Below are 7,715 nucleotides of genomic sequence, written 5' to 3'. Positions count from 1 at the left end.
GCTCAGGACACAGAAGCTCTCACGACAGAATGGGGGATGTTTGCCTAATGTCCTTGAGTGAGCTAAGCTGCTTTGCTGGAGAGGGGGAGGAAACATCTTGCCTGTGGCATTCCTTGGACAGGCAGAGGAGTTCTTCCTGGGAGAGTAAACAAAGTTCTATGGGAACAGCGTTCACACAGCAGGATAGTGTGGGAAAATCCTTTATGTGCAAGATACTACATGCTAATATGGAAGGGGGAAAACCTCATGGGGCCCCACCTCCTAGGCAAAGAGCTATAGGCGATTAATGACTCCTGAGAGGAAAAATTAGCCTCTCCCAGAAAAGAGCCCTCTAGTTGGTAATCTAAAACATACTATGTGATCAGTACTGAAATCATATACACAGGAACAACAAAACACAGACTCAGCAGGTTGTGTTTATGTGTTTGTGCATATATACAATGGCACAAAGTGAACATTCCCATTCCAAAAGGGAGGAATCAGGACATAGAAAGATCAGATGGGACCAGAGCAAGACCAAAATCCAACCAGACAGACATGGAATTCTGAAGCTCCAGGTCTGACATCTGGTGAGAAGTGGAGGCATGACGGAGCTCCAGCATTGGTGGACCTGCCCCTGCAGGAGGACCTGCCCCTGCAATCTTGCTTGCAGCAGTTCACAGAACCTCTCTTCTGGGTGGGCTCTGCTCACTACTTGCAGCTTTCCTCAGCCAATGTTCCATATTCCTGGCATCTCTAACTTTCTGGAGTCATTGGCCTCACCTGCAGGAATTCTGACCATGCACTCATTGTCTGGCCTCCTAGGCCTTCATTTGAAATCCAGATAGAAAGTTCTGTATGGCACAACTCTTGCATTCTACTCCAATGATGGTAAGGTCTGTCATCAGTGAGCAATATTTCAGTTTTCCCAGATCATGTATTTAAAGACCTCTGAGTATCTTAATGATTGACAGTGGGGAAACACTTCTCTACACAGCTCTGTAGGGGCAACGTGACCTGAATTCTCTCTTAAAGTTTTTTTTTAAATGAATTAAAACATTTGCACTTGATCCTGTCATGATGGTTGAGGTCTGAGCAATTTCTGAGATAACCTTAGTGCATTATTCTGTTGTTATTTATTGAGACAGGATCTCATTTCGTAGCCCAGGCTAGCCTAGAATTTAGGGCAATTATCCTACCTTTGCTGTAAGTGCCGAGATTATAGACTAAGGCATCTTTCTTTTTGTCCTGATGCAAAGTACTTTCCTATGACTCCTTCCTCTTCTTCCTCCTTGTCCTCCTCATCCTCCTCTTATTCTTTCTTATTCTCATTCCTTTTTCTTCAGTATTTGGACTGAATCTAGAGCCTCATGATAAACAAGTGTTCTACCACCTAGCTACATTCCTAGTCAAATAATGTGACATTTGAAGAGATTAGAGCCATGTAAATGTGCAAGGCTTTGTGTTCTATCCCGGCACCATTCAAACAATAACAGCAAATAAACAACAAGAAGGATATTAGCACCAGCCTTCTCCACATCTTCGAATGAGATCCTTTTTAGGTCAAACTGCATGGTTTTTAAATCATTTAACTTGCTCTTACTCCTGATTCTCACTATAAATTTGGTTTGAAGCAACTGGCATAAAAATAATGGGATAGCTTAAACACCACACTGTTTTGAAATCTCCTTCACCACATTATCTAGTCAGTCACTTTAAAAACCAGCCATGTGTGAAGGCTGAAAACAGGGGAAAGGTATGAAAGTTCATTGCTAAAATGTAACATGCCCGACCTCTGGTCAAATGGAGTTCTCATTCTCACCTAAAACCTTGGGAGCACAAAAATGTCCCCATTTCTATTGTCATTCTGAACCTGTAAGCTCAAAATTAAAACCATACATTTAAGGCATTATAGGTTTGTTTTTTCTAACTCACTTCTCCAAACTTCTCCAAATTCCTTCTGCAAACTAATCCCAAAGAGGTAAGAACTGCACAGACAGTCTTAATAGCAACAACCCATTCCTACCACCCATTTTCTGTCATAGTTAGACTTTTTTTTTAGTCATTGACAAAATACTTGGCAGAACAATATCAATGAGGAAAGATTTATTTTGTGACGGAGGTTCCAATCCATAGTCCTTGCCTCCATTTATTTTGAAGCCTCAGTCAGGTAGGACCTTGTGGTGAGTTGGAGTATGTGTCAAAGGCTGCACATTTCATAGCAGACAAGAAGTGAGGGTAACCAGAATAGGGTATATCTTCAAATGACATACCCCAAAGATCCACTTCCTGTAGAGAGGCTTAGATATCAATTCAAGATGTGCTGGACAGGGCTGGGTCTGGAAGTTGGGTGTACCACGGAAGGGATGAAATCAGCTGATCACAGGGTTCTGGGCTGGCAAGCAGGAAGTGTATCCTAACCCAAGCCTAGAGTTTTGGGTCACATAGGAGGTTCTATTTTAGCAGGTCTACCTGATCCTACCTTGCCCACAAGCTCCTCTATCCTCAGGTCTAGTATGAGTCCTGCATCCAGTGCCTCAGCCTCATCTGATGAGCCCTATCTGTGCATCCCAAATCTCCCATCTTGGGCCAGGATCCACTCCCACCCTCCAAGGAAGAGGGGTTGGAGATTTCTAAGACCTATTTGTGTTCTTCATTCATGACTCCATGGAAGATTCCTCTGCATTGTAAAAGGTAAGCTTTGCATTTTGTTTTAAGTAAGATTTTAATAGAATTTTTTGACAATTTTAACCCACATAAATGTGCTGACTTTACAGTTTAATATATCTTATTCAAATGTTTTTATAAGACTTATAAGAAAGAATACCAACTGTAGAGTAATAGTGCCAGTCAAAAAAACCCACACTGACCCTGAAACCAAAGCCAGTGAAAGAAACACACTTTGACCCTGAAACTAGAGCCAGTGAAAGAAACACACCCTGGCCCTGAAACTAGAGCCAAAAGGTTAAAAAGGGCCAGTGAAAGAAACATACTTTGGCCCTGAAACAAGAGCCAAATCTGACTCTGACCAACTCAGCACAAAACCAACCAATCCTGGAGCAGGAAAACCTACCAATCCCTGAGCACGAAACTAATCAATCCCTGAGCACAAAATCCAGCCAATCTGAGTTTGTCCAAGCTCAAGGGGATTGAAATCTGACCAATTCCCAGCCCGAAAATCTTCTCCCTGGAAAAACTCTGCCCCTAGGAAGCCTTATCTAAGCCCTGTGCCTGTTCAGTTGGCAGCTGCCCTTCTCCTCTCTGGCAAAGGCAGCCACTCTCCTGGATTCCTCCCTCCCAAATAAATCTCGTAAAGAGTTTTAGGTGAGGACCTTCTTTCACCAGAGCAGAGCAGAGTCTCTGCTGGGAAACTCTCTTTGCAGAGTGGAGCAGAGAAGCAACAGCACCTCTCCTGGGAAACTCCCTGAGGGGAGCAGAACTGAAGTAATAACTTTTGGTCTGAGCAAGAGCAGATTGCTGCCTTTCTGCAGGGGTTTCCCCCTTAGCAGAGTGAAGCAGAGAAGTAACAACTTGGGCTGGAGCTGAGAAGAAAGGGACCTTTCTGCTGGGAAACTCCCTAGTAGAGTGGAGCAGAGAGGCAATGGATACCTCTGCTGGGAAACTCCCTTAGGGGAGTGGAGCAGAACTCAGCTGTAATGGCTCTCTCTTGGAGAGGAGCAGGATTGCCACATCCTGTGGGGAGACCATCCCCCACCGTAACCCAGCTTCAGGTATGGCGTGACTCCCCAACAAGTCAGGATACCTTTCCCTCCAGAGCTGTAGATATCCAGGATACCTTCCCCTCACAGCTTCAGGTATAGCTCGACTTCTGACAGTCAGGGTACCTTTTCCTCTAGAGCTGTAACATTTGCACCAACAGCTTCGGAAAAGTTACTCTGAGTAAAGTTCCTGTCCTATTGAATTCTTTGAAATATCTTTTACCTACTTAAATCTGTTTACCCTAAAAAGAAATCCTGGGGCCAGTGAGGCGGCTCACCAGGTGAGGCACTTGTTCTGCAAATGTAATGACCTGAGTTTGATTCCTGGAAGCCATATAAAGCCGAAGAGTGAAAACTGACTCTACAGAGTTGTCTTCTGACTCCCACATACAAGCCATGGCATGCACACTCACATGTACACAACACACATCCACTAATACGTACAGTACTTTAAAAGAGAAATGCTTCCTCAGACCTTCAAACTGATTACTGCTCTTGAAGGCAGAGCTGCCAATCTCTTAGTTCTTAAGTGCTTTTGTATCTTAAGTCTTACCAATATTTTCCTGCTTATCATTTGTATTTGAATGTTTTTATGAATAGCTAGCTTTTTGTATATGTGTTAGAAACATCTTTTAGTTTTCCGTGTTGATTAGGAAACATCATGTGTCAAATCACCTTTCATTTCTTGCCTTCTTCCCTCCACTTGAACCAAACATATTTGTGTTTCAGACTTTCAATCGTGCTATTTTCGTGCTTGATTATTTAATTTGTTACAATGCATTTTATATGGTATGAAGTCTAATCCTTCTAAAGTCTAGGTAGATCTTATAAGTTACATGTAGTTTTGAATCATTTGAAGTGATGAATCACTTCTTCCTTTTCACTCTCACTCCCTCTTGCTCTCCTTCTTGCTCTGGCTCTCTCCTTCTTTCTTCCTGGGAGGGTAAGTCACTATTTTTCCCAGACTGGCTCCAGATTCTTAGCCTTAAACAATCTGCCTATGTCAGCATGTCAGACAGCTGGGACTATGGGCAATATCAGTGTAGCTGGCATTTTCTTAGCCTTCTGAGTTCACATTTTCTGTTAAAGTATGACACACAGTGAAAGTGTGCTTACATAGTAAACATCCAACTCACTGAATTTTGCCATGTAAACACATTCATGAAGCGCCATCCCACTCAAAGAAAAGAACATTGTTAGCACATGGAAGCCTCACACTGACCTTTTCTCAGTCATGATGCTTCGTGTCCACTGTGTGAAAATAGACTCACACAATGTGCATTTTTTGTGATGTGCCTCCTTCCATCCAAAATTATGCTTTTAAGATTCATCTACGTTGTTATTTTAACATATGGTTTTGTTACATAATGTTCCATCATATGAATATATCACACTTTTGTTTGTTCATTGTACTATTAGTAGACAATTTTTGTTCCAATTCTCACAAAACCTACACACACACAAAGGAGAAGAAGTAGGAGGAGAAGATAAAACTCTAACAAAATGCTTATTTATTGATATTTCTATCATGGTGTTCATGATAGTTCTGACTGTCTGGCCATGTTTTCAGTCCTAGAAATGGAGAAGTCACCAGTCCCTGGAAACACTGGAAATTGATTTGAAGAGGAATTCTCTCATGGGAATTTGAGATGTTTTTTACCAAATGGGAATGTAAAGTACCCCAGAAGGGCATTAAGGATAACTATTGGTTAAGTTCAACTTATTCGTATTAGTTTAAAAAAAGTTATTCGTAATCTCACCAATAAGGAAATTTGTGACAGCATTTTAATATAACTAGGACTCTGGATGTAAAGTAATGGAACTCTGATCATGTTAGAATGGCGTTTGAAGTAGAGAATGAATAGGGCAGGTTACAACTTTTTTCAACAGTTTGTTAGATAAGAAAGGAAGATTTTCCAGTTTTAAAAAAAATTAGTAAGACTCTGTCTCTTGGAGTGAACCTAGCTTAGCTGCTTCCCACTGACCCTGCGAGCCTTCCCTTCTAGCTCACCTCCAGTAGGTTGTGTTAGTACCTCTGGTCTATAGAAACACTTTCTACAGGAACCCAGAGGCCACAGGGCACTCAGGTAGGCAATTTTCACTGACATTGCTGTCCTCCATTCTTGTCTCTCCAGACTTACTCTCAGTCCCTCAGTCCCGTAGCAGCCCGCCAGCAGGAATCACTCTTCCCACCCTGACTCCATGCCCTCTGGACTCTACCTCTTGGTGCAGACTCAGGTTGGCTCTTTCCTGCTGACCCTGTCAGACTTCACTTCTAGCCCATCCCCACTCATCTGTGTTAACCACCATGGCTGACCTACAGAAATATTTTCTACTAGGGACCTCAGTGGCCACACTAGTCTGGTATTCAAGTAGTCAATTTTCACTATGATTCCTCTCCTCAATTACACTCTCTCCAGACTTATTCTCAGTTGTAAAACAGCTTGTTTACAGAAACCTCTCTTCCCATCCCACATCTGCTCCCCGTGGGCTCCACCTCTTGGTGCAAACCCAGGGTCCCCCTAGTCCTTGCATCTCCGTCTCTCCAGACACATCCTTCGTCCTATTGCAGCCCAATTTTAGGAGCCCCTTTCCCATGCTACCTCCCTTCCCTGTGGACTTTGCCTCTAGGTGTGAACCCTGATACCTCTAGCTCTTTCCTGGGGCCCCTGTTAGCCTTTCCTTTTAGCCTACCTCTATTCCTTTCTGTCACCCACCAAACAGCAGACACGCTCTCTACCATAGATGGATCTCATAGCCACCACCCTTGCCTAGGATCCAGAGAGGGCAACAACCAAAGGATGGAACACTCCCCTACTAACAAAGATAAGACAAGATACTGACATCCAGAAACACCTCAAACATCATAATTCCAGATGCTTAGAAAAAACATAAACAGACATAAACACACGAGGCAATCTGCTTCTGTCAGAAACCAATAACTATACTACAGTAGGCCCCGAGAAATTCAATGCAGATGAATCATAAGATAATGATTTCAAAAATAGCAATTATGAATATGCTCAAGGACCTTAAAGAGGATATGAATAAATCCCTTAATGAAGTCCATGAAAACATAAATAATTGAATAAAATAAATGAAAATAATTCAAGACTTAAAAATAGAATTTAACGAAGGAACAGAATCACTAAAGAAAACCGAAAATGAAATAAAACTGGACATAAAAAACGTAGGATGTCAAACAAAATTTCAGAGGTAAGTCCCACCAACAGATTAAAAGACATGTAGGAGAGAACCTAGAGTGTTGAGGATAAGATAGAAGAAATGGATTCCTCAGCCAAATGAAAAGTTATGTAGACTCACAGATGGATATTATGAAGCTTGAAAATCTCCCATTAGTTACCATGAGTTCGCAAAAATTCTCAATTTCTATGTTCAGGATTACATGTCCTAATTTGCCTGATGAAAAATCCATTTTTCAGGGCTGGAGAGATGGCTCAGCAGTTAAGAGCACTAGCTGCTCCTTCCAGAGAACCTGGGTACAATTCCCAGTACCCATATGGCAGCTCACAACTGTCTGTAACTCCAGTTCCAGGGTACCCAACACCTTCATGCAGACATACATGCAGGCAAAATATAAATGCACATAAAATAAATAAATAAAACTTTAAAAAAGTACTTTATTAAAAAAAGAGAAAGAAAGAAAAATACATTTTTCATCCTTCCATAACTACCATAGACTCTTCCCAAAGCATAAGGGCTCAGGTCACCCTGAGAGAGAGAAGATTCAGTCCTGACGGCCACCACACATTGTCAGCCTCTGAAAGGTGGCCCTCCCTGTCTGCTGGGTCTTATGGTTCACTTTAAGCCACTTGGTTTCTTAATTGCTCTTCATTTTTCTCGAACTTTTGTAAAACAATCAAATCAAAGTATTAATGGCTCTTAGAATTTTCAAAGTCTTGACAGCAGGCTTTAGACAGAAATTATTTTCTAAATTCCACCAGAAAGGACAATCTAGATTGAAACCATTCTTCTGAAGAATATATATTCAAGACA

This window comes from Peromyscus californicus, unplaced genomic scaffold, assembly GCF_007827085.1.
Source record: "Peromyscus californicus insignis strain IS unplaced genomic scaffold, ASM782708v3 Scaffold_8__1_contigs__length_139910024, whole genome shotgun sequence".
In the NCBI taxonomy this organism is placed as follows: domain Eukaryota; kingdom Metazoa; phylum Chordata; class Mammalia; order Rodentia; family Cricetidae; genus Peromyscus; species Peromyscus californicus.
Note: the sequence above shows the minus strand (reverse complement) of the source record.